Source organism: Triticum aestivum, chromosome 3D (genome assembly GCF_018294505.1).
Source record: "Triticum aestivum cultivar Chinese Spring chromosome 3D, IWGSC CS RefSeq v2.1, whole genome shotgun sequence".
NCBI classification, from domain to species: Eukaryota; Viridiplantae; Streptophyta; class Magnoliopsida; order Poales; family Poaceae; genus Triticum; species Triticum aestivum.
The window spans coordinates 142,373,922-142,397,010 of NC_057802.1; positions in this window are offsets into that span (position 1 = coordinate 142,373,922).

Sequence of the window (23,089 nt, forward strand, 5' to 3'; positions counted from 1 at the left end):
GGATGACAGGCATATCATCATCACCAACTCTGTTTTTATAAGAGTGTAGAGTAGATACAAGCCGACAGGTGGGCCCAATGGTAGTGAGATAATGTGATGCAACACTAGAGGTGCCACGTGGAGCGTTTAACTAGTCAAGTAGTCGTGTCTTGAGAAAATACAGAGCTGTGCGGTGAGCCCGTGACTGTATAATAACCACAAAACATAAATGGTGACCGTAATGAGTGGATTCTGAAGTCCAATGTACGTATCGTGCTTTCGCTTCAAATACAATGATCGTCACTGTATATATCGCGAGAGAAAGTTGAAACTTGCGTGAATGTGCTGGGGGCGTACTTTTAGAGGACCTAGAGATAGTTTGCGTGCGTACGTGAAAGGGGCGTAGAGGGGGTGTATGCGATGGAGAGAGAGATGCTCTTCGTTTCTCTTTGTTCTGACTAACTTTATATATAGTATAAAAATATAAAAATTCACAGTGTGGAATAAATATCATTGTGGGCATCATGCAATGCAAATTAACATTCATACTCCTCCATATAACTTTGTAATGTTGTATATATGTAGAAATTCTAAAATAATTTTTTGGCCACACTTTATTCAAAAGGAATGTTTTATGCGAAATAAACGTGAAGAGAGGGCTTTTTAGATCAATGGGGTACGTGATGTAACATATGTGAATGTGTAGTTGATTTATTTGGCAGGGCCTAGAGAGGTATGTGTGTGTCTTACGTATTCGAGAGAGGCATGGATAGAGGGGCCGGCGGGGGGAGGGGGTGTGGGAGAGATGGCACGACAAATGAGAGAGGTCTGGAGAGAGAGAGACGAATATGATGTCACGGCGAGAGATTCCCTTGAGTGTGTATATGCAAGGGGGAGGGGATAGAGGCACGAGGAGAATTTATTTGTGTGGTGTCTGAGTTGCACTACAAAAAAATACACTTCCGTGATGATATGTGTTTGTCACAATAGGTCACGTTTTCTGTCATGCATGTACATCCATGACAAATTTATGACAGAATCAAGATAGTCATACCTGTGCTGTCGTAGAAGTGTCCCATGACATTACCAAAATTATCATCACGGAAGTGTGCACTTCCATGACGATAAATCGCGTGTCACAGAAGTGCTTTTGTCAAGGGTGACCGACACGTGGCATCCACCATAACGGAACGCCGTTAAGCTGTCGGGTCCGGTTTTGGATCTGATAACCCGTTAACAGCCCCGACCAATGGGGATTTTCCACGTGTAAAATCATCATTGGCTGGAGGAAACACGTGTCGGCTCACCGTTGGGACAGATGTCATCCACTCATTGGACCCAAAGCGCCTATGATACGCCGACACGTGGCACGGCCCAACAGTGGCCCATTCCTGTGAGAAGGTCGGCCCGTTTGACTTGGTCAAAAGGTGGCGGGCCGGCCCACGGCAAGCCTGTTAACAACATGTTCGCATATAGCCCATTTACAGCCCGCTATCCCAGGGCCCGTTTACGGCCTATCCGAATTAGGCCCAGTAGCGTCATCTGGGCCGTCCAATATAATTCCAGCCCATTTTAACTTTCGGCCCATGTATGGCCCATGACGTCTTTCGGCCCATATGAGGCCCTGAGTAACCCTCGGCCCCTTAACGGCCCGTGGTAAAACTGGCCCGTAACAGTGTATCACTTTATACCCATTAATGGCCCATTATTCCGTTGGGCCGTTTCTAGCCCATGATATCTTTCAGCCTTCTCAGGGCCCATTTATTCTTGGGCTCATTTCCAGCATTCGGTTACTTACGGCCCGTTACTGTCATTTTCAGCTTGTGGGCCAAATTCAGCCCGTGGTTACAGTCGGCCCGTTTGTGGCCCGTTAATACGTTGGGCCGTTTTCATGTCGAAAAAACGCGTTGGGCTGTTTTCATAGAGTTATCAAATACGGCCAATAAACGACCCGTTATTGTACACGAATAGTACAGCCCATGATTGGCGAAATGACGGTACGCCCCGTAGAAGGCCCATGGATCCTACGGCCCGTAAAAGGCCCATGGATCGTACGGCCCATAGAAGGCCCATGGATCCTGCGGCCCGTATAGAGGGCCAATGGATCCTACGGCCCGTAGAAGGCCCATGGATCATACGGCCCGCAGGAGGCCCATGGTTACAACAGTCTGTGTGTTGCCATGATTATTTTGGCCTAGTTTCCAAAAATAGGTTGTTGTGGCCACTAGAAAAACACAGAAAAAGAACTGCAGTGACTACAAGCAAACAACTAAACAAGACAATAAGGAAATAAATAAGCAAGCAATTAACGCTAGCCTATTACCGCTATTACACATATTACATCCACTGGGCATCAAAGTTCACCACCAGTGCAAATATAGGGAACAAAGCAGCATATTACATACAATGGCCGTCAAAATTGGCCACCAGTGCAAATAAACGCGGCAGCAAAACAAGAGCATAACTGAAACAACTTCATAAGAGCTCAAGAAACGTGGTATCCACCATGCTGGCAATAAGCTTAGCAAGCTTATTAGCTTTGTCCTGTTTGGCACTAAAATCCTCCAATGCTTGCTGTTGCACCAGAAACTATGCATTTGAATGCTCCAGGGACTTCCGCAGTCCTTCCGCTTCTTGTCGTAGAACAGCTGATTGATGTGTTTCAACTTGTAGGTGAGACTCAAGAAACCGAACTGATTCAGACAGTGAGTTTGAATAGCTTGTGCAAGCGGTAGTGGCCAGTAACTCCAACACTAAACCAAGACAAGACTTTGGGGTTGTCTCACTGTCTTCAAGATAGTCTTCCTTAGCTATTTTATCAGCTTTGTTGGAGACCAACAAGGATGTGTCACTATCCTGAACCTTATCTGCATTACTTCCTTTACCATTGCTTAATAAGGCACTCTTCCCCAATATTCTGTCAGCATTCTAAAAGAAGAAACAAGCAGACACATAACAGTTTAGCATGTACTAGTATATGAAACTCATTTCGGTGAACCAGTTAATTAGTAAGGTGGACAGGATTAAACTACCAAGTCTTCTATTTCCAAGTACTAGTACATAATAAAAGCATCAAACAAACATATATCTATGTCCTATGGTCACTGCATTGTCTTGCCAAATAAAAATAGAGACACGATTCAAATCATATCAGTTCAAGACAAAGCAGCAGTGGAATTATACAAAACGTGGGAAACTACATGGCACAACAAGATTTCAGATGGGTACCACGGGTCTACATGTACAACAACACTATTGGATCCGTTGTGATGCTAGTAATGTGCATGATATGAGAAGTCAACTGTATACACAATTGAAATTGAAATCAACAGAGCTATTGATAAGAGCAAGCCTGTTAAAGAAACATGCATGAACATACCTGCTGTGCCATTGAAGTTTCGATTGGATCCTTCAATTTAAAAATAAGTTTGTATGAGTAAATACAGTGATACAGGAGCAAAGCAGTATGGACGATAGCAAATTAGCAATGGAATCTTAAATTAGAACAGTTCTTCTTCAGGTTTAGGCACTTGTTCTACATGAACAGAGTATAGTAAGACGCAAGAATATAGTACTTCAAAATAGAAAATGAGCTCATAGACCTTACCACATTCTTGGTTCGGGACCAGTACAGAACAAGGCGTTCCCAGTCATCGTCCAGTAAATGTGTCTCAGGAAAACGTAAGGGAATTTGATGAGTTTCTTTGCCGGTGAAGTACGTTTTGTTCAGGTAATTCCGATACTGCCACCAAGCATACTTGAAGATAGCAGAGGTATTAGCACAGGTTACCTCATCCTGATTTTCCAAATCGGTCCTTCTCTATAGAGAAAAATGGGAAAATTTGCTGTATTATAACCATCATGGAGGTAGGATGTATGGGACAAAGCAAAGTAATTGCCATGAATAACATTACTTACACATAACTCCTGGACAAACACCTGCAACTGGCATTTTCCTTCATCTTCAGTATAATATTTCCAAGATGGGAAGATACACACATATGATTTAACAACATCAAATGCGATATGTGCTAAACTACGACTAGCTGGTTGTCCTGCCTCCACAGGAATAGGCGTACTAACTGCTGTAGTTGGGGTTCGCCGTTGTAGTACTGGCCCTTTGGGCACTGGAGTTGCCTTACTAACTGCTCTTGTTTGGGAGCTCTGTGGTGGAGATGGTGTTGTGTCAACAGGAACTGGGTTACTATCTGCTGGGGTTGGGGTTAGATTGGGTGAAGCTGGTTCTCTGTCCATCACAGTAGGGGTACAATCTGCGAGAGTTAGGGTTATGTGTGGTAGGGCTGGTTCTCGTGCATGTACAACCGGGGTGCTATCTCCACCAAGAGGTAGCACTGTTTTATTTCAAGACCGTGTTTTTAGTCCGCTAGATGCTGGCATCACCCGCTCCAATTCAAATGGCTGATAAACAGGAAACATAGTTGAATGTACATACATTGTATGAGAGACAGATGCAATAGATAGTGTGGAAAAAAGAGGGCATGAAATAGTTGACATGTATATTGTTTAACTAAAACGGATAGCATGATATAATTTCACATATATGATGTCTATCTAAACTGGATAGCATAGCATACCATAATTCAAAGATATGATGAATAACTAAACAGGATCGCATGACATAATTCACCTACATGTTATCTAAGTAATCAGGATTGCATCATTTAATTCACATATGTGATTTATATGCTAAACAGAGGGCATTAGATATGATGTCTGAACTAAGAACATGGTGTTGAATATTGTGTATATGATGTCTAATCTATGCAATGCAAGACACCATATGCATGATATGAGCAGTATAACCGTGCCAAGTTAGAGCATACATCTCAGTGGGGGAATAGGACTAGTCATCTGTCTCTGAATCCATCTCTGAGGAGCTATCAGGACCCAACAAGAGATCTGCTTCGACAGGTAGCACTGTCTGCGCTGAAGGCCTTGTTTTCACTCCAGATTTTTCAATCTCCCACCCAAATGGCTGATTCACAGGAAGAGTAGTTTAATGTACAAACATTGTTGACAAATGGAAATGTAATGAAGAAAAGGATGGGAAGATATCATTCAAATATATGATGCCTGGTTAAACAGGATGGCATTGCACATTTCACGTATATTATGGCTGGCTAAAAGACATGAGACTACACAATTCCCATATATGATATAGAAACTAAACAGGTGGCATTACAGAACATGTCTAAACTAAGCAGATGACATATATGATGTCAGAAGTAGGTACTGCAAGGTAACATATGCACAATATGACTAACATCATCATGCTAAGGTAGAGCAAACACCTTGGGGGGTAAATAGGAGTGGTCAGCGGCGTCTGAATCCGCCTCAGAACAGATATCTTCCTCTGGATTACAATCTGAAGAGGGTTGGGGAGGGTTTTCCATTCAACCCACCATGGAGCGATGTCTGCATGACATTGTATTGCCGCGCAAAACTCTTCTCTTTTTCTCTACATGTTCAGCATGACTGTGTACAATATCTGACATGCATACGAAAAAAATATGGTGAGATTATGTAAGGAGAGCATGCAGAAATTTACAGTGATGGTAACAACCAGTGGATGGATCCAAAAATAATGATAGCAGGCTAATGATTGCTTTAATTTAATAAAAAGATAGATGATGATTGCTTTACTATTTGTTTCCCACCCAAGATGAACAACATAGGCATACCCTAGGTGAACCAGATATTAGACAGAGATACTATTCATTGCTTCCTCGATATGTGACGTAAGACGTCGAAGCTGAAGCAGCCCCGGTGAGCCGTAAGACGTCAAGGCTGAAGCAGCACAAGACATACATCGTCAATCTCAAGTGGGATTCTAATAGCATCTCCAATAGATGATGTAAAATAGATGTGAAATTTACATCACCAAAAACCACCTGACTACAACAGATGAGGCAAAAACTGTTGACTCTGAACTTAACTGTCGAAATTAAAATTTACTGTGGAATCTGAATTTTACTGTTGAAACTGAACGCAATGGTAGCAGAGAGGCACTTGACATGTAGTTTAGGGAGGGCCTGCAGTTCATCTTCAAGCTGCACCCCCCTGAGCCGCCAGCCACCACCGGCCGAACCGTCGGCCCCAGCGCCGCCTCGCCGCCCCGAAACAACTCCCCACCGCCGGTCCGCCACCGCCCCGGCCAGCCCTATAGGCCCCCCGCCCCCCACCCTGAACCCTAAGATAGATAGTGGGGTACCTCTCCGGCGAGCCCCCGTCCCCGCTGCGGGTGGTTCTTCCTTAACTCCGGCGAGCCCCCCCACCCCCTGAATATCAACTGACCCAAAAGTCGATTCAGTCGACTGAAGTGTAGCTAAATTGGAGCAGAGCAACAGCACGAGCAAGGGGGAGAGCAGCAGCAGCAACGCGAGCGAGCGAGCAAGAGCCAGAGCAGCAGCAGCTGGGCGAGCGAGCGATCGAGCAAGAGCCGGAGCAGCAGCAGCAGCGCGAGCGAGCGAGCGAGAGCCAGAGCAGCAGCCGCAGATCCGGCTGGTATGGACGCCGCTGCTGAAGGGGCCTCGCACTGGGGGAGAGCCGCCGTGGAGATGTCGCCCGCGGCGCCGGCTTCAAGGTAGCCGCTCCATGGGGGTGCGGGATGGAGCACCGTCGGCGCCGGGAGGTCGAGCTAAGGAGAAGGTGCGATGCGATGAGTGTACAACCTCTTTGGTGGCGCCAAGTAGGCCTCGGCTTCGTCCGAGGAGTCGGTGAGGATGTTGCGGTTCTGGTGGAGCAGGTTAAGGCCGCGCTGTGGGGATGGAGCAGCCGCGATAGACGAGGTGATCGTCGGAGCAGCTCCTTGGAGGTGGAGGACGGGGTGGCTGAACCGGCGGGACGACGAGATGGACGACGGATCCTCATCCGGGGAGGTGGACGAGGGACGTCGAGTTGTTGCGGTGGACTACGTTGTCGGGGAAGAGGCTCCGGCTGGGCAGCGGTGAGGTGGCGGACGGAGGAGGGTGGGGTTTCGCGGCTGGAGCGGAGAGGTTATGGTGGCCTGGGATTTCGAATGGCAAAATGGAGGCGATGGGAGGGGTGAACCATGACTTAGGGACGCGCTTGTCCAAAATGTAGGGTGTGTTACAAAAGTACCCCGCACCGATTTGAACTAGCAGCCCTTTCGGCTCAGGGTTAGAAGGGGGATTTCGCGTGTCGGGATTTGGCAGCTGGAGGGAGTTTTCTCACGCGTTGTAATTTCGGGATAGCAAGGCGCGGGTTGTGAAGGCGCCAGTTTTGGGAGCACGATATCTGAATTTTCGGGATATAACAAGGCGCGGGTTGAATTTTAGGGACAAGCCTAACGTGTAATATTGTACTTGTACGTACCAAATCAATTCGCACTTCCCTCAACCAAAAAGAAAACGAAAAAATAAAACTATTCACACCACACAAAGAGAGAGTCTTGCCCCGTTTTACTATAAAAATGCTATTTAAAGCTACTCATACCAACAATTTAGTGCAATTAAATGATATTCGGTAGTATGAATCCATGTTATGTCCAATTAAAAAATTTCGCTTGCTGTATAATGCATGTAACCTACTCATACCAACATTTTAGTGCATTCCAAATGTCTATACTACCGCTGCAATTTGAACTGAATTTGAATTCGTTTCTCTATTTCAATAACAAATCTACAATCATGATTGTTGCCAACTTCTACCATCATTCGTGTATTACCTTAATAACACACCACATGATTACTATAGAGATAGATATGAACTATGTGTACTACATGAACTCGAATTCTATTTTTTGAATACACTTGATGTTGATTCCAAATAATAGTATATTTGATGTACTAACTAAATATTCATAATCTAAACAATGTTCCATACGTGTACACCGTGTTTATCACACGTAGTATAGTGCCCCGCCCCCTACATTATGACAAGTATTTAGACCTGAGCTGCAAAAGCCACACATTAGCCCAAATTATGATCAATGTTCTATATGTTATACGTAGTACTAGCAAGATGCCCATGCATTCCACAGAACATCAACATGATCAAGGGGAGGCCTAATTTGAAAATATGGAGAGGGGTGTGGGTATCTTTTTTCAAAATTGCCATAGTTTCCTTCCTATCCGTCAGATATAAATTGGACGGCCTATATTGCAGGATGGCAACATCATCAACAACTCCGTTTTTTATAAGCGTACAGATAAAATATATTATATGTAGTATAACATGTTCATAACCACACCATGTGTATCACCGTTATATATATTCACACATGCGTCGGTTTAAAACACTATGATAAATTCTTCAAATATCCGAATTCGCTTTTTATAATGAAGTATGATCTCTGTTCGTCTTTTACACCCACACAATCCTCTTATCTTTGTAGCCAGCTAGCGCTAACTTTCTCTCGTGCATGCAGACGCCCGCATCCCTCTAACCCTCCCTCAGCATTCTCTAGCTCCATCGCGCAAATTCGTCTTTTCACTTTAGGTCGTTCACCCACGGTGTGTGTAGGCCCCCGGCTCCTTCTTTACGGCACACATCGATTGATATGCCTCTCTAGCTAGGTGTGCCTAGCACAAAACACAAGCTTCCCCTCTTCTCTTATCACCGTCCATGCCTCACTCCCACCACGCTTTTCATCGATCTCGTACTCGCACACTTCTCCCCCCTCGATATAGTATGACTCTCGCACCACCGCCTAGATGCATCCCTCTCTCTCTATCCTTCTCCCCGTGCCTCATTTGCTTCTAACACACACATGCATGTATATCGATCGATCTCCCAACATATACCTAGGTCGACTTTAACTATTCCCCCCATCGATCGACGCACCTCACAAGTTATGTCTCTCCTTTCTCTGACAAAGGACGATTGATCTTCCTATGTAGTTATGTCTTCTTACCACATCCATATCGCCCCCTCATCATTCGTGCATGCCTCCTGACCCGTCTCTCACACGCACGTGCACAGACAGGCAGCCATCCCCTCTCTTATTGATATTGCAGGCGTGCCCTCCGGTTGTCTAGCAAGCCTATCCCACCATTTGTTAGAAGCAACTCCACTACCACCCCCTCTAACACTCTAGCTCTGTCTCTCTCCCAACCTTATTCCTCTCCTACACATATGTATGGATGCCGATCGATCTCCCTTAATACATGAGGTAGATCGATCTCCCTTAATACATGAGGTAGGCCTCTCTCCTCCTCCGCACATATACCAGCCATTGTACCTCTATAGTTAATTAGGCCTCCCTCCCCCCCCACCACACACCGATAGTCGAGCGCTGTAGGTAGGTATCCATGCCACAGAGACAAACTGCACCTGTCCCCTCTCACGTTCCAGTAGGCCAGCCACTCTATATCTTCGACGTGGGCACACACAAATTCGATGGCACTCTTTATCGATCGCGCGCGCGCACACACACACATCATCCCTCTCTTCGATTCTATGGACACCTCAAGCCGATGATACCTCCACTCTCTTCTCGTGGATCGCCCCTCTATATATATGATATATCCAGGATCTATTTCACACACATTGCATATGTTACATTTTTTGATTCACCCCACCCCCCCAAAAAAACTCTCACGAACCCACACACCATATCTCTCTACGTTTGTATCTCTCTCACACAACCTCACGTAGGTGGTGTACGTATACAAGAAGAGAATAGGTGCACCGTGCACGTACTCACGCTTCGTGCCCAGCCACACCCGCGCGGGTACACGGTGGAGCTCATTTCTGTACGAAATGGCAGCCCACGTGCTAATTTGAACGCGTGTAGCGGTTGTTTACCTACGGAGGTCGTGTACCACGCGTGCACGAAACAAATTTCGACTTGATGCGTTGGCGCGTTATTTTTAAGTAAAGTTATATCGCTCAATGGCACGTACACAGAATATAAAATGATATTTATGGAGAAAAAGGTAGTCCGCTCCACTATATACAATGGAGCCTGCCTGCCTGGTTTGTCTCTCTTCAGAGTATCTCACACAAGGCTGCGGTGGCCTCTCTCTCTCACCATTGGTCACTGATCCGGCCGCATCCCGTCCGTCGGCGGAAAGGGAGGACGTGCATCATTTCTCCGTTCGACGGCACCGAGGCAGCACGTCCCAATCTGCGGTACACGCCGTTCTCTCTGACCAAGCTCCGGCGTGGTAGGGCCTACGCCACTTGCTCGCTGCCGCAGTATGGGCAGATTCCGTCCGCCGCCGCTCGCCTAGTTACATACCGACGACCTCCAGGTATCCCCTCCGGCCTTGCTCCACTACGCATCTTCCCATGTCGCCGCATGTGGATCTTCCATAGTTCTTTGCCCAAAACGTAGCTCGTCTGGTGTACTTTCCATATTGCAATCTCGTCCTCACACCGTTTTAGACAAACACAACCGTGTTGTTATCTTCCCTGAGGACAAGGATTATGCTTCTTTTTTGTCGTCGCATGTGTCATCAACTATTATTGGCCAGTAATTGTTTCCTTTCTACCTCTTTTTTGCAAACAGGGCTATCCATTTCACCTTGTTGCTATTGCGACCTTTTGGTGAACTGCACAAATCACTTTTTTCTTAAGAGTGTTTTGTGCAGTTCTGCCAAAATGTCACACGGGCAACGTCTCTATATTTCATTGCGACTACACAAAGGGAGATTGGTTTTGCTCTATCCTCCTCATCCAACTCCGAGCCTAATCTTCTCCAACTAGTTAGTCTTAAGAGAGACTGCAAAGGTGACCGGCTTCTATTTGTGTGTTTATTGTTTCATCAGCAATCCTCTATTATCGTAATCACACTTAATATCTTCGTAACAGGGACGCTCAGCTCTATTTTAGTGGAACTGCACAAAATGATCGGAATGTTGCATGCTCCAGACAGCTACTTTTTTCCCAACATGCCTTGTTGATTTAGACAGAGCTGGGGGGACGTTGCTGCCAATGAAAGCATGGATCAATTTTAATTTAACACCTTCTCACAACTTTGTCTTCAGTTGTGATGTAAATATTAGCTCTGATTAGCAAGGAACTTAGTTTTTTTATTATTTCCCAAAGAGCATCGATGGCAAGACACACGAAACAAAAGCTGAAAGCTCACACCATTGTACAATTTCATGTCGCTGGAAAATTATTTGTATAGTACGTCAATTATGTAAACAAATGTTGGAAGCTTGATAGCATTGCCAGAAGCCTCTTCGGCATCCGGGTCCATGTGCCATGCACAAAATTATACTCATTCGTTCCTAAATATTTGTCTTTTTACAAATTTCAAATGGGCATATTTTAGAGTGTAGATTCACTCATTTTGCTTCGTATGTGTACTCCCTCCGTTCCTAAATATTTGTCTTTCTAGAGATTTCAACACGTGACTACATACGGAGCAAAATGAGTGAATCTACACTCTAAAATATGTCTATATACATCTGTATGTAGTAGTCCATTTGAATTTCTAAAAAGACAAATATTTGAGTAATCACTCGTTGAAATCTCTAGAAAGACAAATACTCTGAAGTATATTTAAGAACCGAGGGGGTAGTGCACAGCCGCATGGGAGACTCAGACCGGTCATTGCGCCGCATTAATAGTGAGTAATGAGCAGTCAAATCATAAGCCCCACCTTTCCCACTGTAAGTTGCTCGGAAGAAGCAACCATCAATACACTCTTCTTTGAATCCGCTCATACTACTCCATCCGTCACTGTTTATAGAGCGCGCTTCAGAAAAAGAGAAAATCTCTGGGACCAAGGCGACTAGCGATCAGCCTGAAAAATTGCATTGGTAGTTATAGCACGACGTCTATTACTAGAGGAAATAATGCGTACACACATGCATGCAGTGCTTCCACCCCGGGTAGACACATGCATGCACTTACTCCACTCCGTAGTACTACATCGAGAGAAAATTGCGGTTACCACGCCCTAATTAATTGAGCATTGAACCAAACACGCCTAAAGTCTCTCTGGTGGTGGAAATGCATTGAGAGAAATGCATAATAATGAAGCGCGCCCTGTAAACTGTGATGGAGGGAGGAGTAGTATGAAGGTGCAAAACCAAGTACGCGTGTGGCCAGTCGGTCAATGTACCTCTTCTTGGCATATCACTGACATGTGGGACCGGAGTGTGAGCAAACCGATCTCAATTGATGGCAAAATGGCCAACTCGCCGTTCCTTGAGAGAGACGAGGAGCGAGAACACACAAACGGGCTCGCACGGAGGCCAAGATATATTCGAGTATGGTTGATCGATATCATCATTACATGTTGGGCTGCCGTTTTCCGCCCTTCTCCGGAATAAATGTGTACTTTATCAAAGATTAAGAAAAATAAGAGTACAGAGGCTCCACCATGCGGTTCTAGTAGTAGTACTACTCATACTACTAAACCTTGCGCTTGGCTCTTCGCCTCTTCGTGAAGTCGAACAATGATGGTACTCCGCATGTTTGGTACTACAGTGTATACCTCTGCAATCTGACACCGAATGAACTAATGCATGTCCACCGCCTGGGTGAGGGTACGTTGCATTAGTCAAAAGGAGTAAGCGAGCCTCACCTTGTCCTGCAAGCTTCTCCTCGTTTTGCGAGTTGACGGGACACACCAACAAGTAGTGCTAGTCCATACTCCCTCCTTTCCGGTTAATATGGCTTAATCTTTTTTGCGGATAAATGAGAGAGCTTTATTCATATATAAGCATTCTTAGGACGATCAGCCAAGACACTGGTCACTAGGAAGCGAGGTACCCCGCAAAAAAAGAAGTAGGAAGCGAGGTGTTTCATCAAGCCAGCTCTCGGCCACATTCAAAGTGCAGCAAGCACGGTTCGCACAAAGATGTGCCGCAAGGTTTGCTGACCTGTTTACATGCTGAATAACAAAAAAAGAGGAAATATTACCGAGCGCTCCTATTTGTAACAGGATATGAGCCATGCAAGCCACCGTGCGCAAGCTTCTCCCGTCCTGCAAGCTTCTCCTCGTTCGGCAGACGGGACACAACAAAGTAGTAATGCTAGTCCATACTGCCTCCTCTCCGGTTAATATGGCTTAATTTCAAACGAGATAAATACACTGTCAGTCACTGTATATTTGTAACAATATGGTCAGTGGACTTCATAATACGCTCATTGCGCTCAATATATACATTTTCTGGTGTTTATACGGTCACTAGCTCACCCTGGCTGAGTATGTGTGTGCATGCACGTGTAGGTTGAGCACTTGAGCGTGACCGTGTGTGTTCCTTCGTGTGCTCGGACATGCATGCGTTAGGGCGTCGCGCGCGTTTTTGCGTCCATGTGTACATGTGACTGTTGCATACACATAGGGGGAGTACGTGTAGGGGCCACTAAAGGAGCAGTCAAATCACACAGTAAGTTAGTCGGAAGAAGCAACCATCATTTCACTCTTCAATGACACGTACGCAATTTAAAATGGTTGATATGGAGAGAAAAAGAAAACCACTATATATACAATAGCAGGAGCCTAAGCTACAAGTCTGCTTGCTTGGGTTGCTCTCTGCGGTGGCCACACCGCTGGTCACATATCCGGCCTGATCCCGCAGCTGGGGGAAGGGAACAATGTTCTGCGTAGACGCGGTCGACATCGGCGAGGGAGAAAATCCACAGTCGGTGCATGCTAATCGGGGGTCACCGCGGTAGGGGCCGATGCAGCGTCCCAACCGCCCTTCTAGCTACAGCCCGACGTCCCAGGTAGTCCATCTTCCTTTTGGAGCCGGCTTGCTCCACTGCTGCAGCTCCCCATGTAGCACCATCTCCATGTCGATCTTTCTCTACTTCTACCGGCTTCTACTTGTGATGAGTTTATGTCTCATGAACTAGTGCTAGTACTATTATTCCAATCACAACTTCTTCAATATCTTTGCCATCAGGGATGCTCAGCTCGATTTTAGTGGAACTGCACAAAAGCATCGTATGATCCAAGGGTGCCGGCCGTCTTTCCTTCGACAGGTTCTACCTGGCCAGGAAATTAAATCATGTTTAGGGTTCAGGGTTTAAGTCGTAGTGACCCCACTAGTAGTTTTTCTTGCGTACACGCTCTCACAACTTTTGTCTTTAGTTGTGAAGTAAATATTGGCTATGATCTGTGAATCATTGAGATGCATCAGCATGCGTGTTAGTTTTCCTTTGTATTTGATGGAATGTTGTAACGGGGCAACCTTGGAGTAGGAATGAAAATGGAGTGGAAAGTTTCCATTTTTCTGGAGATAAAATGGAAACGGAGAGAAACCAACGTTTCGTTTCGTTGGATCGCGCCATCGAGCAAAACCAATGTTTAAATCACGTCTGTCGCGTTCATGTCTCACCCTCCTCCACGGCTCGACCCCACAGGGTCGCTCGGCATGCAAATCACTGCAAACCGAGTATACGATAACTTTCCCGCCTGCTTGTCGATGGATTGCGCCATGGAGTACTAGTACTACTGCAAGAGATTGACGAGTTGGGGAGGACATCTAGCTATAGCACGGACTCCCAAGAACTTTTTACATGCATGTTGTGGCCGGCTATTGCGACCTTTGAACGCGGAGCAGTCGCGTGCACCAGGAAGCGGCACGGGCGACGCTCTCTCGGCCGGCGCGCCGCTTCAATGCCGGCGCCAGTGAGAGGTCGCGTCCGCTCTGGCCGGGCATGAATGCGGCACTGACCGTTTCGGGCGGGAAGCACGCACGGGTGATGAAGAGGGTTCGGGTTGGTCAGGAGCGGCCGTGGCAGCAGTCCGGACACCTGCAAACAAGAGATGTTGTACGTTAGTATTGCCGCGTATATAATTAACAGCGTAAATAATGTGCCAGTTGGACAAATATGATCGGAGATGGAGATGGAAATGGAATTTTACGTAAACACAGATATGCATGTCTATGTCTATGCATGTGTGCGCGACGACTCTCGCGACCTGGAAGCGGGGGCATGTTTTTGATCGAGTTTTCTTTCTTGGTACGTTAAAAAATTGTCCGCCAGTCTTCGTTACTTTTTTCTGGGAACGCGCGTATTCTATTTAAAACCACTGCTATGGAGAGATTGTTTTAATCCATTATAGCCTCTTGTTTGATAGAGTTTCTCGCGTGTCGCTCTCTCACCCTCTCCATATAAAAAAATGACAGTGTCCACACTATCTCTCTCCTCGCCGGTGATCACAAATCCGGCCGAATCCCGTGCGCTGCGGGAGGTGAGGAGGTGCAGCGTTGACGTTGTCGCCATCGGCGACGGAGGAAGCCGATGCGCACCGTCCTCTCGGAGCCGGCGCTGGCGCGGACGAAGGTCCTCCACGCCCTTGTTCGCTGCCGCCGTGTGGGCAGATCCCGCCCACCCGCCTAAGCGACATCTCGCTCACCTGAGGTATAACTTCTTGTACTGGTGCAGCTCCCCAGGTCGCTGCATGCGGGTTTTCTTCTATGCGACTACTCCCCAGCTCCCCATGTATAGTAGCTAGGGTTCGTCGGCTGGTCCAACATCACCTACTATTATAGAGGAAATGCCACTCGAAAAGTTGTCCTGATTTATGCCTCGGTGGAGGTATACATTTTGTTTCGACAAAAAGTACATGGTGGTTGTGCGGTCATTGTCCATATGCTCCTATTGCTGCTGCTAATCTAATACTATCACTGGTTAAATGAAGAAATGCTTTTTTTCTCGGGTATCCTGGTTTAGTTCCCATCAAGATAATCATGATGCTTCTGTTTGTTGGTGTACTTTTCATAATTCTTATTGACAATTGAGATGTCGTTGTTAATCTTGTAAAACAAAGTAACAACACTATATCCCTTTTTTATATTTTTGGAAACAGCGATGCGTATCTCCATACCCGGGCATGTCTTCCTCAATTTTAGTGGAACTGCACAAAATTGGATGGCCATTGTTGTTCCGCCTCACTGTCCTCTGCCACGTGGTTCTTCCTTCCTCGAGCTTGACTACTGAGAAGAAACAGACCACAGTGAGGATTTGTCGAACTTCATAGGTGCCTCACCCAAACTTGATGCCAAATGGATGATGCATCACCACGATGACCTATCGATGCTCATGGTTGCGCCTCATGGTTGCGTCGGCTGGTGAAGCTGATCGATTTTCAATGAAAAACAAGCTGTCTTCCATCAGTGCTCTTTGCTTGTTACCCACAAAGATGATATCCTTCGTCAGTTCACCTTGGTTGCGTTGGAGACGCAGTCGTCTTTCACGTTGGTGCAATTTTATCACACAATTGGCTATGAACCAAATGTTTCCTCGAAGAAGGATCGACGTTGGTACTAAGAGCATAAGTTTTGTATTGATTTCTAAGCCTTCTCACAACTTTGTCTCCAGCTCCCCTGTAATTTTATTTGTCCAGCTATTAACTTTGATTAAAAAAATGGTGTGGACTAAAAACCCGGATGGACGTAGTAGCCCTCCATTTTTATTTACTCCGCATATTAGATTTGACTGAAGTCAAACTTTGTAAAGTTTGACCAAGTTTAGGCCGAACACAACAAACCATAATTATTAGAGAGGGCAAACTGTACATACTCTCAAACCTTTCCGATAATTGAAATTAAAATTCTTTATTTGTACACACTCTCACACGTTTCCGATAATTTGGCGCATGTGTGGTTGTTCACTTAAGGGAGGGTAGTGTACCGCACGTGAAGGACAGGAAGTGCGACCAGGACGCGTGGATCGTTAGTTCATCGGAAGTACTCCCTCCGTTCCTAAATATTTGTCTTTCAAGTGGTTTGCAATGGACTACCACATACGGATGTATATAGACATTTTTTACAGTGTAGATTCACTCATTTTGCTCCGTATGTAGTCATTTGTTGAAATCTCTAGAAAGACAAATATTTAGGAACAGAGGGAGTAGTAGTTTTCTTCACTGGTACGTTAAATAAAGAGTTTCGTTTCGTACTTACACAATTTAAAACGATTGTTATGGAGAGAATAAGAAAACCACTCCACTATATATTAGTCGTATACACGAGTACTATATGGACGCAGCTTCATTGACTTTAGTGCACCTGCCTTTGGGTTTATGACAGGTGGGCCCAAAATGTGGCTGGCCCACCTGTCATACAGCCAAAAGCAGGTGCAGTTAAGGCACCGGAGCTCAGTCCGTACTACAGTATATATATAAGCTGGAGCCTCAGCGCTTGTTCGCTAGGGTTTGCACTCTCCACACTCTCGCCGCACTACATATATATATACACGCTGGAGGCTCAGCGTTCCTTTGCTAGGGTTTGCTATATTCACTGTCTCTCACCCTCTTCACCAGATCTAAACAAGACTGCGTTGTGGCCTCTGTCTCTCTCACCCCCCTCACAGACAGCTGGCGAAGGAGGCGTCCGGATCCCGTCGCACCGGGAAGGGGAGGAGGTGCAGCGTTCACTCTATCGCCTTCGGCGAGGGAGGCAATCCACTGCCGGCTGCGCTTTTCTCTTTCACCCAGCGCCTGTGCGGGAGGGCCACCGACCCCTTCTTCCTCGCTGCCGTACGTAGTGTGGGCAGATCCGACCTCCCGCCGCACGCCTTGCCACATCCCGACGACCCTAAGGTATAAGTTTCTTTGAAACCGTCATTGGTCTAGCTGCATGCTGATCTTTTTCGATTCTGTAGTCGAATCTAGGTCTTGGTTCAAAGAGGAAAGAAGGGTGCGGTGGGGTGGAGCATGAATCTAGGACGTGGTTCAATGAGGAAAGGAGGGAGGGAAAGTAGTATAGACTAGCTATCCAGCCGCTTTGTTGGTCGAAAAGGGAAAAAGGGGGTAACCCAGTACACACATCTGTAAGGAACCCAACTCTTTGTTGAAAAGGGAAAGAAACTGGGGGGTCGGGTAGTTTGTGCAGGACTAGATTTGCTGCCCTCACATCGGAAAAAGTTTCAAAGAGAACAAATATGGGACCAACGCAGATATGCTGCTTGGCTACATACTCTGCATCACCCATTTATACGTGTGGACGCACATGGTGCTGGCATGTCCCATGTCCCATCCACATGATCGTGCAGTGTGTTTTGAGATGTTGTGCTACTTGTATTGGTACTGTTTTAAATAAATGTTGAATTGAAGCTATTGTATTTTAAGCAATGCCACTCTCAGAATTAACTACTGAACTATTTTAAGAGAATTTCTCTGTTAATATGAATCAATGCAACCGTTTTAGAAATGCTACTGTCCTATACTTTGTTTTCCATCAAGATAAGGTAGATGCTTCTTTTTGTGGCCGCATGTTTCATCCTCCTTTATTGGCAGTAATTGTTTCCTTTTTTGCCTCTGTTAAATCAGGGATATCTATTCAACTTGTTGCTATAGCAAACTTAAATGTCTCACCGGCGACTTTACTTGATTTCAGAGTAACTGCACAAAACGAGATTGGATTTCCTATTCGTGTTGGCAGATTCGTACGTGATCTTGTGTGCGTCATGACAGGTTGGTACTTGCCTTCATCCACATGATCGTGCAGTGTGTTTTGAGATGTTGTGCTACTTGTATTGGTACTGTTTTAAATAAATGTTGAATTGAAGCTATTGTATTGCTGTCTTTTCCCATTAAGTAGTGAACAAAAATGGGACCAACCCAGACATTATGCTTGTTGCTTTGTTACAACAAACTCTGCATCACCCCCTTTATAAGTAGATGGAAGCACATGTTGTTGTTGCGCCCACTCTCCCCTGGAACTGTTTATGCTTTTTGTTAATCTAATGCCGCTGGTAAAATTAAGCAATGCCACTCTCAGAATTAACTACTGAATCTTATTTCAAAACTGCAACACTTGTTAGGGATTGGCGGGATTACCATTTTTGTGGCCGCATGTTTCATCCTCCTTTATTGGCCAGTAATTGATTCCTTTTTTGCCTCTGTTAAAACAGGGATATCTATTCAACTTGTTGCTATTGCGACATTTTGCTTCGCTTAATTTTGGTGGAACTGCACAAAATGAGACCGGATTTCCATATATGTGTTGAGATCTCTTTTAGATCCACCTCAGGCGTTGTTTCAAATCTTGGTCTTGAAAGGTCAGTACCTACTTTCCTCAGAATTAACTACTGAATCTTAGTTCAAAACTGCAACACTTGTTAGGGATCGGCGGGAGTACCATTTCTGTTAGGGATCGGCCGGAGTACATGTTTAAGAAATGTATTGTTCAGATAATGTCTCTGTTATTATATATCAGTTACAGTGTTTTACAAATGGTACTATCCTGCTTTGTAGTTCTTTCTACATGTTTAACCAAGGTATTGTTAAGATAATGTCTCTGTTAAAATGAATCAGTCGCATTGTTTTAGGAATGATACTTTTCTGCTTTGTCGTTCTTTATACATGTTGAAACAAGGCATTGTTAAGATAATGTCTCAGTTAATATGAATGAATCACACTGATTGAGAATTGCTACTCTCCTGCTTTGTTTCCCATTAAGATAAGGTAGATCAGTAGATGTTTTTCTTCTGGGAGTACAAGTCATCAACCGTTATTTCTCAGTAATTGTTTCCCTTATACCTTTTGTTGCTTACAGGGATATCAAAATTAAAGCTCGGTTTTATTCCGACTTTGATTTTAGTTGAACTGCACAAAAGGAGCCAATGTGTCTAAGGCAAACTGCTGCATTAGTGGGTCCAGTTGGTCTTACCACTTTGCAGAAAGAAGCAGTCACTGTTTGCGCTACATTACACAAGGAATGATCGAGAAGCTTTACAGAGTATTAGTAGACGCTGGTGACATGACTAGTCTGCAGAGATGGCTGCTTTACTTGTGGTTCGGAGGAACACTGGGCAAACAAGTGCCCAAACAAGTACCAAGAAGCCAGGACAGGACTCCAAGTCTGTCAATGTCACTCTAAGCAACAATGATGGGGCATCTGGGTATGGTAATCTGTTTACCGTACTTTCAGTTTGTTAGTCCACCGATTGGTGGGTTGACACTGGGGCCAATATTCATGTGTGTGCTGATGTGTCTTTGTTTTCTGGCAGCATATAAATACGAAATCCACAGGGATGCTCAGCTTGATTTTAGTGGAACTGCACAAAATGTTCAGATGGTTCGTGTCCTCCATAATAATACTTCATCATGCACAATACATCGAATGGTTCTCTAATCATTCGTCGTCACCTTGAGCCACCGGACTATCAGATGACAAACTGATGACAAACCCTGCCCGTTCCACAATCATAGGCATTACATATTTTGAATGGGAAAAGCTTGTCAAAGTTGACATTAGTTTAATATATTGGAATTGGAAAACCTTGTCAATTTTTGCTGATTGATGTTAGCCAGAAGACATGCATTTGATATTTTTGAGTGGGACGCCCTTTGCTGTGAGCAACGTCGATCGTTTCTTCCTATTCCTGTCTTCAGTTCAGAAGTAAATATTTACTCTGCTGAGATGCATAGTCACATGAATGTTGACTTATGTAAGATATTTTAAGAGTTTGTTCTGAATATTGTCTATGTAATGCCAGGCCTTGTGTTTGATTGCAAAGTTGAGCTTGGAATGTTGTGGCATGCGGCATCACGAGCTGTTCACCGTGCCTCCTGAGAATAATGCTTCGTATTGTTTTGCATGTCGATCTAATGCCAGTGATTTGCTTGTTAGGAAGATCATCCTCTTCTGTTGTTTCCGTGCTTAAGAAGTTCATCGTCTTATGTTTCATTCATAGCCTATACGACAAGTCGGGTAGGTTAGACGTGAAACCATATGATCTTCCGACCAACTCATCATCTTAGGCCGTGATTGGATCGTCGTTTTCCAACCAAAACCGCTTGTAAAACTGACGCTTGTAAATAAAAGCAGATGGTCTCGGGCGAAGCGCTTGGTTGGTCGATTTCGACTAGTAAAATATACACCGGTCTCTCAAATTACACGCGTAACCCGCCGGTTTTACTTACAGACCTCGGGCCCTCGGTTTCATTACGCCTGTATTTTACGCGTTGTTTCCGATGACGAGTAAATTACACTTGTATCTTAATACAGTTGTGAAATAAACCAGAGCTCCCAAGCGCGGCCTTACCGTTTCATGCCGTCTCAGTCTCTCGAAGGTGCTCATAGGTGTCCGATGATCCTGGCTTCCTGAATGAGCAGCGGGCGCTGTATCAGACCATCCGTAGGGCCCGCGAGGCCCTCTCCGTCGTCCTTCGAGTTGTTGCGCTCGCCGTGGCGCCGAGCATTGTTAACATGGTCAATGAACATGAGGATTCAGGAGATGACTTTATTTTGACTGGTTGACAGTAGGGACCCACTAGGGCCATAGCCGTACGTACGCAAGTGCCTCCTTATTATGTACAACTATATTTTTTTGCTTCCTCCTGGTTTCCTGACATCACGGTCCCACACCATTGTCAACCTATGTAGTCAATAAACGAGAGAATTGCACAAGGTGCGGCCGACAGCTGGGACCAAGCAGCTCGAGCAGTATTTGTGTTTTTGAGGCGTGAGCACTGCAGAGTTTTTCTTGGCGATGTTTTCGTTGTTGTTCAGAGGAGAGCAGGGTATTAACTGGGCGGGCTGTGGCCCGTCTAGCCCAGGACAGATATCCAGCCCAGATATTAATTTTTTTCAAGATGAAAATGGCTAGCCCAGCTATACGTTTTTTGAGGAATACCCAGGCAAGGTCAACTTGTTATTCTCCGCCCCGCTGGGCTGCAAATCTTTCCTAGGAGGGATGCATTAGGCTTAACAGGAAAATGGGCTTTAAAAAATAATAAATGGGATGTAATTATAAAAACTGGGCAGTAACTATAAAAAATGCACCAAGCACGGAATTAGTTTATAAAATATTATTTATGGATTTTGAAAATCTTAATTTTTAATTGTTGCGCGCGCAATGTTTCATTAGATTTTTACGTAATACAAATTTATATTTAATCTGACTAGAAATTTCGGGATAAAAATATTTCGGATCCCATCAAAATGTGGGAAATTTTATTGAATTCTGTCTTGAACGGTTGGTTGAAATTATTAATTGTTGTCCTAGCTAGAAAATGGGATGTACTTTTAACAAACTGTAAATGGGCTGTAGTAAATTCCATTAGAATTAAAAAATGGGTTGTACATTCTTACAGCAAATGGGCTATAAGTTCTCTCCCAGACACTTGTGGGCCTACTAAGTTGACGCGTCCCCTAAAAAAAGAAGTTGACGCATATGCAAGGCTTTGTCAACTTATTATAGTCAACACACGGTTCTAGCAGCAGTGGCCGTTGGATGTCCATCCAACGGATGCCGTGCTTCTTCTTCAATCTCGGATATTCTAGCTTCACCCGCCCAAAAAATGATTCCTCCCCCTGACATATGGGGTGCATCGTTTCGGAAGCTCACATGTGGGCCTACTAAGTTGACGCGTACCAAGGGCTTTGTCAACTTAGTCAATATGAACGATTCTAGCTGCAGTGACCGTACGATGTCCATCCAACGGCCGTAGTGCTTCTTCAACCTCTGGTCTTCTTGCTCCAGCCGCCCAAAGCAGCGCCGGTCGTGTCGCGTGCTCCTGCCTCCCGTGGCAGGCTGTGATGCCGCGGAGGCCTCACCGCCCCCTACTACTCCCACCGCTGGCCAGGCCATCCCTCTACTCACCCACACCCCCTGTTATTCCGCAGCGACGGCAGCCTCACACCGCAACCGAACCAGTGAACCCTCGTACTTCTCTCCGCGCGGGCTTCCACTGCCGCGTCTTCCCCGGCTCCGCGTCGTCCCCTTCCTAGGCCTCGCCGTCGTCCACCGCCCTGGTGCTCTCGGCGCAGCGTGGTCAACGTGGTCAAGGAACGGCTTCCATCGGACGTGGACTGTACGTGGAGAGGCTGACAGCTGGGTCCACGACGGCAGCAAGGAAGTGCCTCCTTATTACGCGGAAAATAATGATTCCTCCACCTGACAGCAGGGACCCACCGGACGGGTCATCGTATTTTGCAAAAAAAAATGTTTGCCCCCTGACTGCTGGGACCCACCGGACGGGCCACCGTATTCCGTGAAAAAACGTTCCCCCCGTTGTCAGCTCGGACCCACCGGAAGTGCCTCCTTATTACGCACAAAAAAATGAATACTCCCCCTGCTGGTTGGGACCCACCTTGGTGGGAGGCCGACTTGTGGGCCTACTAAGTTGACGAGGACGGAGTGCTTTGTCAACTTAGTCAATATGAACGACTCTAGCTCCAGTGACTGTACGATGTCCATCCAA